The 8,292-nt window shown below is 33.3% G+C and overlaps 1 protein-coding gene across 7 annotated transcripts in view; it reads left to right on the top strand.

Annotated features, from left to right (window-relative positions):
* LOC107666800 (oxidation resistance protein 1-like) overlaps window positions 1–8,292 on the top strand; it is a 172,470-nt gene that overhangs the window by 96,413 nt on the left and 67,765 nt on the right. The window lies entirely within an intron of this gene.

Raw genomic sequence — 8,292 nt, 5'->3', positions numbered from 1 at the left:
ATTTTTTGAGGTATCGGCAAATATCGTATCGCTGGGTATGAGAATCGATAATGTATCGTATCGTGACGAACCATCCGATTTATACCCCTATTAATAAAGTCTGTATGGTGCCCTGGTGGCCTGTATACAGTAGCCAGTACAAACATTATAGGGGATTTATCATTAACACTTTTTTCTCTGGATAATGTTATATGAAGCACCATTACTTCAAGTACTTCAAGTTATACTTGAAGCCCGTCCCCTCTGAGAAATACTGAAAACATTGTTATAAATTGTTGCAACACCTCCCCCTTTACCTTTTGGACGTGGTTCATGTTTATAACGGTAATCTTGGGGGGTAGACTAGACTTTTCATGTGAACATCAATATTTCTTCGTTTTGTAGTTAATTTATGTAAACATTTTTTGTCATTGGATAATAGTGATCTGTGAATTTATTTATTCATTTATTTTATTTTTTATTATTATTATTTTTTTTTGCATGTGAACATTGTTTTAAAATTGTGTGGTAGCAAATTTTGTTTTATTTTGAATCGAAAAAGACCTTAGATTAAAATGCTGTTAGAATTGGGGCAGAAGCCATGTGCTGCTGTTGTTTTTATTATTTAATTAAATTATAAGTTATTGTTTAATAATTCCATAAATTAGACCGAGATTTAATACACCTTCATTATTCATTAGTGGAATAATTTAATCAGCATTCTTTCTGCATATTTTTTTTAGTAGTTAAAAATATAGACCCAATTATACACATTATATTTATATATCATAAAATATAATGTATATAATTGGGTCTGTATTTTTCATTGTGATTCAGATTCAGATTGGTTTATCATTATTTATTTACTTGTTATTTTTCACTATTATTTATTCATTTGTTTTTCATTATTTTTTATTTACAATTTAATTTATTTTATATATAAGTAAATCTCAAATTCAAATTAAATTATTGTCAAAAATACAATAATTTAAATAGAATATTTGACTTCTGTATTACTTAATTATATCAGGGATAAGCTTTCATCATCTTACCTATTAGAAGAAAATGCCCCTCTTTCACGATTTTCAATAACTTAAGAAAATGTTTGCATCTTTTTCCTTTAATAATATATTGGATGATGCATCATCTGTACATGCTGAATCTCTAAATATGTAACAGTTTAGCAGTAAATGCTAAATCAAATGCTTATATATCCAAAGAGCACATAATTTTCCATAATATGAGCCATTTAAAGCAGTGGAAGAACTACTATACCAAATCAGCTGAAGGGTCACTCATCATACGGTGTCTTTCTGCTCCTGCTTTGCCTGTGAAATCTGTGAGATCTCCTCATCAGCTTCAGATGTTTCTCTTCTCGCAGTGCCAATCACACTGGCACATCTTACTTTGTGTTTGTGGCCTCATTGTCTTGATTACCCTCTGCTACCCTGAGCCTCTCACCGCCAACATCCACCTCCATCCTCTCTATCACAGGCACTTGTCCGTTTCTTTTCTCTTAATCAGCACAGGAATGAAAGGAGACAGGCGTTAGGCCATTATAATTCATGCACCAGCGCTTAACATAATGATGAAAAATATGAGCATGTCCTTCTGAAAGGGAAAGCAATTAATTCCCCCTGCAGAGTTCAGGAGAAGATATTGACACAGCGGTTAGCATAAGATTGAACATGTTTTGTTTATATAAGCCTAATCTCTGTGTTGCCCTCTCAACTCATGCTGGGTTATTTGTTGACCACCCGACAGAGCAAAGCTCAGGCTTTATTGTTTTAATAAATTGGATGCTAGTGCTGATGGTCCGATGGTCAGATAAAGATATTTCTGATGGTCTCTCTTCTATTCTGCTCCACTGTTGCAGCTCACAATTTCAAAGATGATGATTTCAGACATATTTTTAAATATATCTGAAAATAAATTGCAAATACAGAATTTTTTTTTCTTCGCTTTCATTAATAACGCTTCCTCCCGTAAAAAAGTAGTCTGGTCTGAATCAGGAGAGAAATCTGCACAGAAGCTTTAGTTACTACTTATATTTATATTTTGTTATATTTTAAATAAAATATTACTTTTCATATACATTGAAATATTACTTACTTTACATTTTCAGTATTGTCCAAAATACTGTATATTTTTCAATATATTTCAAAATATAACAAAAATGGCCAAAACTATGTTGCATTTTAATACATAAATATGCTTCTGATAAATTTGTTTTAGGTACTCTTTTTTTTATTTTTTTTTTATTCTCAATTTTGTTCAAAATATATTTTTTAAATGACATTTCACGATATGACAAAAATTGCAAAAAAACATTTGAAATATAGATTTTAAAATACATTTACATCAAAATAAATTCAAGTTACTTATATTTCCTTATATTTTGTGACATTTATCTTTTTAGTATTGTTCAAAATATCTTTTTTAAATAGATTTAAAAATATTTTTAAAAAGTATGTTAGAATTATAGATTTCAAAATAAATTTTTATATATCTATATTCAATGTTATAGTTACTTAAATTTCCTACATTTTTTTAATATTTATGTATTTTTAATATTGTCCAAAAAATGTGTAAAAATATTTTATAATTTTTTTTAAATATTAAATATTTTGTAAAAAAAAATATATATATACAATTGAATTGTAATGCAAATTGTAGTCTTTCTCTGGGTATTATAAATCTCCTTTGACCCAGCCAATTTGTTTTGAGCTAGCTAGTGGGACACCACCTTAATTGAGACTTTGCAGGGCTTCCTAATCTTTAAACCCTCTGTCTGTGGAGGCTGTAGTCCTCTGGTAGCGGCACACTAAAGCAGACCCCATGCAGCGTGTAGCTGGGCTGTGATCAGATCAGATCAGTGCAGTCATGTGTTATTACCGTAGTAAGAGACTCGGCGCTGCAGTATATCTTAAGAACGAGAGAGTACCATTTTAAGAGACCATTTTCAAATCAAGATTTCATGCATTTTACTAGGCTAACTGCGTATTCTGTTTCCAGGTTGATGAGCTAAGAACCCAACTTTTCAGAATCACAATGCTTTTCCCAGCAGGTCGGCTGTTTGTTCAGGTGAATTCTAAACCCTCCTGTGGACTCTGAAGCGAAACCCTTTGTGCTCTGTAACCAGGACAGATATGACATAACCATATCAACAACAGAAAAAAACAACTGAGCAGGATGGGGAAAAAATCTTGATGCCAAATGAACACAATTCAGTTTGATGAGAGGCTTATCCGCTAAAAATAGCTTTGTCTTCCTGATGCGATTTTCTTTTTTTGTACAGGGATTTTTCCTCCACAAATGCCGTCAGGAAATGCCTGGCATTAAAGCTGCCTGCCACCCCCTCCTGTACATGACTGTACGTGCGACTCCTTCATGTGGAGAGTCTAGTAGTGAATGATTTGTCATGATAAGCTTCTCAACCTCGATTGTGTGATTTAAATCATGTATTGTGTTGCAGGAAAACTAGTGAGCGAATTTAGACCCTATACAGGGATTTAGTGAACTCTTTTGAGTGATGATGCAAACTAATCATTGTATCAGCGAACTGATTCATTAAAATGACAAATGAACTGATTCAATAAAATCAGACTCCATCAGCATTTCTGCTAAGGTTGAAATGAGGTTAAGAACTGGTCTAGCAGTCGATTGGCTGAATCTAGCTATTGGTTGCTGTGATGACAGTCTAGCTGATGATCCGTGACAAGAGTCTAGCTGCTGATTGGTTGCCATGTAAAGGGTTCAGTTGCTGATTGGTTAGCGTGACATGAGTCTAGTAGTTGATTGATTGCTGTCGTGACAGTCTAACTGATGTTTGGTTGCTGTGTGCATCTATGCAGTCAAACTTGTTTCTGAGGAATGCTGTGTATAATTGCCGTCCCTGGTTCTCACAGCAATGACTGAACTACCGCTGAGGTCAACTGAGCAGAGAAGGTCAAATAGCACAGCGTTAAAAACGCTGATGGGAAGATCTGACTCAGGCCTCTCATGACTGCTCATATTCAAACGAATAGACCTTCCTAAACTCAGATCAGCGAGGAGTAGGTTTTTGGTTGAGGTTTAATGCATCAGTTGAGGGACTGTTACACATTAATGCCTTGGTGAAATGATTCATTCTCTGAGATTCTTCTAAGGCCAGACTGAGTCATTTGCATTTGTCTTGTGAATATTCATGAGTTTCTGTGCAGTTTGGACAGCATAATCATCTGTTAGATGGTGCTGTCATCTCAGAGAGAGAAAGCAGTACTTTTGTCTTTGAGGCAATCATACACCTGAACAGAAGCACATTATCCACCTGCATGAAAGCCAAGCGCTCCACCTGTATGCTGTGCCTCAGGGGAAGTGTGTGATTTCTGCGAGTTTGACAACAACATCACTGTAGGGCATGGCGATATATTGCTAAAAAATATGCCTTTATATTTTTCAGCTTTATAGTGATATTCAATATGTATGTATTTGCTTTAAAATGGATACAAATTTAATTTGTTTCCTCCTCTCAGTCAGAGGAACTAAATTTCTGCCAGATGGCTATTGCAAATAAAATACAATAAAATCTTGTTAAAAGATAATCAACGCATGTTTTCACTGTTTTTCTCTCACAAAATGAACTCAATAAAGATTGAATTTTTATTAATTAAAAGTTAGATGCACCCCTAACTATTATTTATTTATTTATTATTTATTTTAGCATTAATTTGGAATTTGAAATTCCAACCAAACACACATTATGACATGAAATATTAAGAAATATTAAGAAATATGTAATTATTAAATAAGTTAATTTTTGACATTGGTCATATGAACTTTTTGTACAAATTCAGATTTTCTTGTTTTCACTGATGCACAATAGTACATTTGGAAATCATGCTGGATAATATAATATTTAGTATAGTTTCTAGTTTTTTAGTATAGTTTTTTTTTTTTTTTGCTAAAACACTTCAAGGCATGTGAAATGAGTTGAAGACTTCCTTGAACATTTGTGAGTGATAAAGCAAACTAATCATTGAATCATTTATTTGAAGTGATACATTAAAATGAATCGGTCTCCTTTTTTCCAGTTTTACCAAGACCCCATTAGAATATCTCTATCATAGTGCTCTCATACTCAGCAGGGAGCTGCACTGGGATTGTAGAAAGCAATTTACCATCCCGAAAAATCCCACACAAGTTAAATGGAAGGAAATTAATGTCTCAGGCATTGAACGTCATACATCCATTCGCTGGTCTTTTATCTCCACATCCAAAATCTCTATGATTCCTTCCTCTGCACCACATTTTGTGTCATAAATAACATTTCACTTTATCGTTTATCACAAATACAGCTGTCGTATGGGAGACGGTCTGTCTGGCGTAATCTGATTGTATTTAGTGCTCATTCATTACAGCAGCAGAGCTTCACTGCTTTCTCTATTAGCTGCATCTGCCCAGGCGGAGTGAGTTTTTGCGCCATTTGTGTCTGTCTAATTGGGCCTGTAAACTGTGAAGCTCAGGGTAATGTGCAGATGTTCGTCCTTGTGTTGATGTGCTGTGTGTGTGTGGTGTCTGGACACATTCATTGTGGATGGCAGTTGTGGTGGTTTAGTAATGAGATCTGTCTTGACTGAAGGAAAAGGATTATGGCTCTCATTTGGTCCTGAACCAGAGTTTCCATACAGCATTTTATTCGAGATATACAGGCAAAAACTAAATTTTCAGGTCCTGAGTTCATTTTCATCTGTATTACCGTATCCTCTTCTTTAACACTAATTTAATCAAATATAATAAACTTAATTTAAAGCCTGTAAAAAATTGCAGATATAATTTTTGCTATTTTTTAAAGATTATTTATTATTAAAAAATAAGTAAATATTTAAATATTCTTTAATAAGTCTCTCATGTTCTGCTCACCAAGGCTGCATTTATTTGATCAAAAATACAGACAAAAACTGAATATTGTTAAATATTATTACAATTTAAATAATGGCAATATAATGGTATATATGTGGTCATATACTAATATACTAAATAATACTTTAAAATGTAATTTATTCCTGTTATACAAAGTTGAATTTTCATCAGTCGTTACAGTCTTCAGCGTCACATGATCCTTCAGAAATCATTCTAATATTCTGATTTATTATCCATTTTGGAAACAGTTGTGCTGCTTATTATTTTATTTGTATATCTGTGATACTTTTTTCATGATTTATGATGAGTTTAAAAGAACAGCATTTATTCCAAATAGAAATCTTTTCTAATCTTGTTTTTACTATCACTTTATGTACTGTAACACATCCTTGTTGAATGAAAGTATTCATTTCTGTCAAAACAAAAAAAGAAAGAAATGTTGAAAACATTCGAAATATGCGACAGCAAAAACTGCTTAAATTCACAGGGCCCCCAGGACAATCCTAAAAGGCCCTTGACAAAAGCAGAAGATGCTGCTGCTTGAGTCTTGAGTGTTTGTATGTCTTTGCACGTCTCTTACATCAGCGAGGGTCAAACCGCTCTTACAATTCGATTTAAGCCTTATGTTACAGTTCCTAATGAAGTTACGAGCAGATTGGAAAGGAACTCCATTTAATTTACTCATCAAAGGCAATTTTTCTTGCATTTGGCGCTGCTTGAGTTTTAATTTTAGACCTTGGTTGATCGTATTCAGTAATTAGGTATGTATAAAATACTGCTGGTTGCAGTGATGATACGTGTGTAGGCTATATATCTAGAAAAATCCTGCCTCGTTCTGGTTTGGAACATTTGATGAATCGCTATAAATATCTAATGGAGAACAAATTAACTAATTCTGTGTGCTCCTTATTATTTCCCCAGACTCACTTCCATTCTGGAAATTGAAATAGAAGAAGGCATGAATACGGTGCGCACTGAGAGGAGAGAGGAATATTGGTTGGGAGGGAAGCCCTGCTTTAATCTCCCTCAGCTAATAGGGCTTATTTTATTTCTCTTCTATTTAATGAGAATGGTGGATCTTTCATAGGGCCGATCAAATTAAACTGTTCTTTAATTACAGCCGAGCTTGTGGAGAACCTCGAATCAATAGTATGTTTGTGTATCTGTGTTGAGCCCAGCACAAGAAGGATTTGAAAGGCCCTTCACTTATCATTATTTAAGAAATAATTTAGTGACCTGCTGGTTTTTGAACTTCATTGCAATTACAGCACAACAAGGACTGTCCTTTAGCTTCTGTGTGCCATTTTGTAGCTCCTATGTACAGTAGCTCATCTACAAATGAAAAACATCACCAAACCCATATACTTATTATATTTTCAGTGGAATCAAATACTATATATTTTCCATATAATGTTCATACTAGTGACCAGAAGGACTGAAAAAAACTATGAAAGTAGCCCATATGATTTGAGCGCTGTATTCCAAGTATTCTGAAGGCAGCTTTGTGTGAGGTTCTTATTCATAGAATAATGTTCTAAATTTCTCTTTTTGAATTCCACATAAAAAAAATAACATCTTGGACTGACATGAGGGTGAGTAAATAATGACAGAATTTTTATTTCGGACAGTAGTGTTGTTGTTAATTTAAAGTAAAACTATTAAAAATGTATTCAGTAATTGAAATTACAAAAATATTAGATGAAAAACATCAAATGAAAAAATAACTTAAATGAAAATTAGAAGAGTTAAAGGGGTCATATAATGCTGCTAATAAGAACATTATTTTGTGTATTTGGTGTAATTCCTCTTTTGGAAGGCCAAACAAAGTAGGTTCGCTTTCACAACGAATCTCGCAGTGCCTTCACGACAACAATACTACAGCGAGAATAAAAGTTACCATGATTTTCTGTGTCGGAGCTATTTTATACTTGTGTTAGTGTATGTAATGTTAGTGTAAAAAAAAGTATGTGTTTATTTACTGGGTCATTCCCTTACCAAAAAGTAGTATACTTCAAGTTTATTTTATTGTTACATGAATATCTGAACATACAAAACATCAAAAGAACAGGGTATCTGCTTGTAAACAAAACCCTTTTATTCTAGCTTCATGCATTCTTTTTTTAAACACTTGAATGTGGATAAGTTTCATAAATACAAAAATAAAGAAATTATTTTGAACAAAAAGCTGAAAAAAGACTATGAATTGGATTCAGAATGATAATCAAAACGTAGATAACGTCGATCAACACCCCAAAGCTTGACAGTCATTATTACCTCTTCATTGGTCTACATGTTATTCCATAACGTTACACAGTTTTGATACTGTTTTATATCTGATGCTCTTGTTAGAATACATGTGGAAGCATCTGTTGTTTCGGTTTCTTCTTCACTTGTGTTTTTTTGGAAATTCTG

The sequence above is a fragment of the Sinocyclocheilus anshuiensis genome, unplaced genomic scaffold (assembly GCF_001515605.1).
Source record: "Sinocyclocheilus anshuiensis isolate Anshui unplaced genomic scaffold, SAMN03320099.WGS_v1.1 scaffold267, whole genome shotgun sequence".
NCBI classification, from domain to species: Eukaryota; Metazoa; Chordata; class Actinopteri; order Cypriniformes; family Cyprinidae; genus Sinocyclocheilus; species Sinocyclocheilus anshuiensis.
This window is presented reverse-complemented; position numbering and strand designations above follow the sequence as displayed.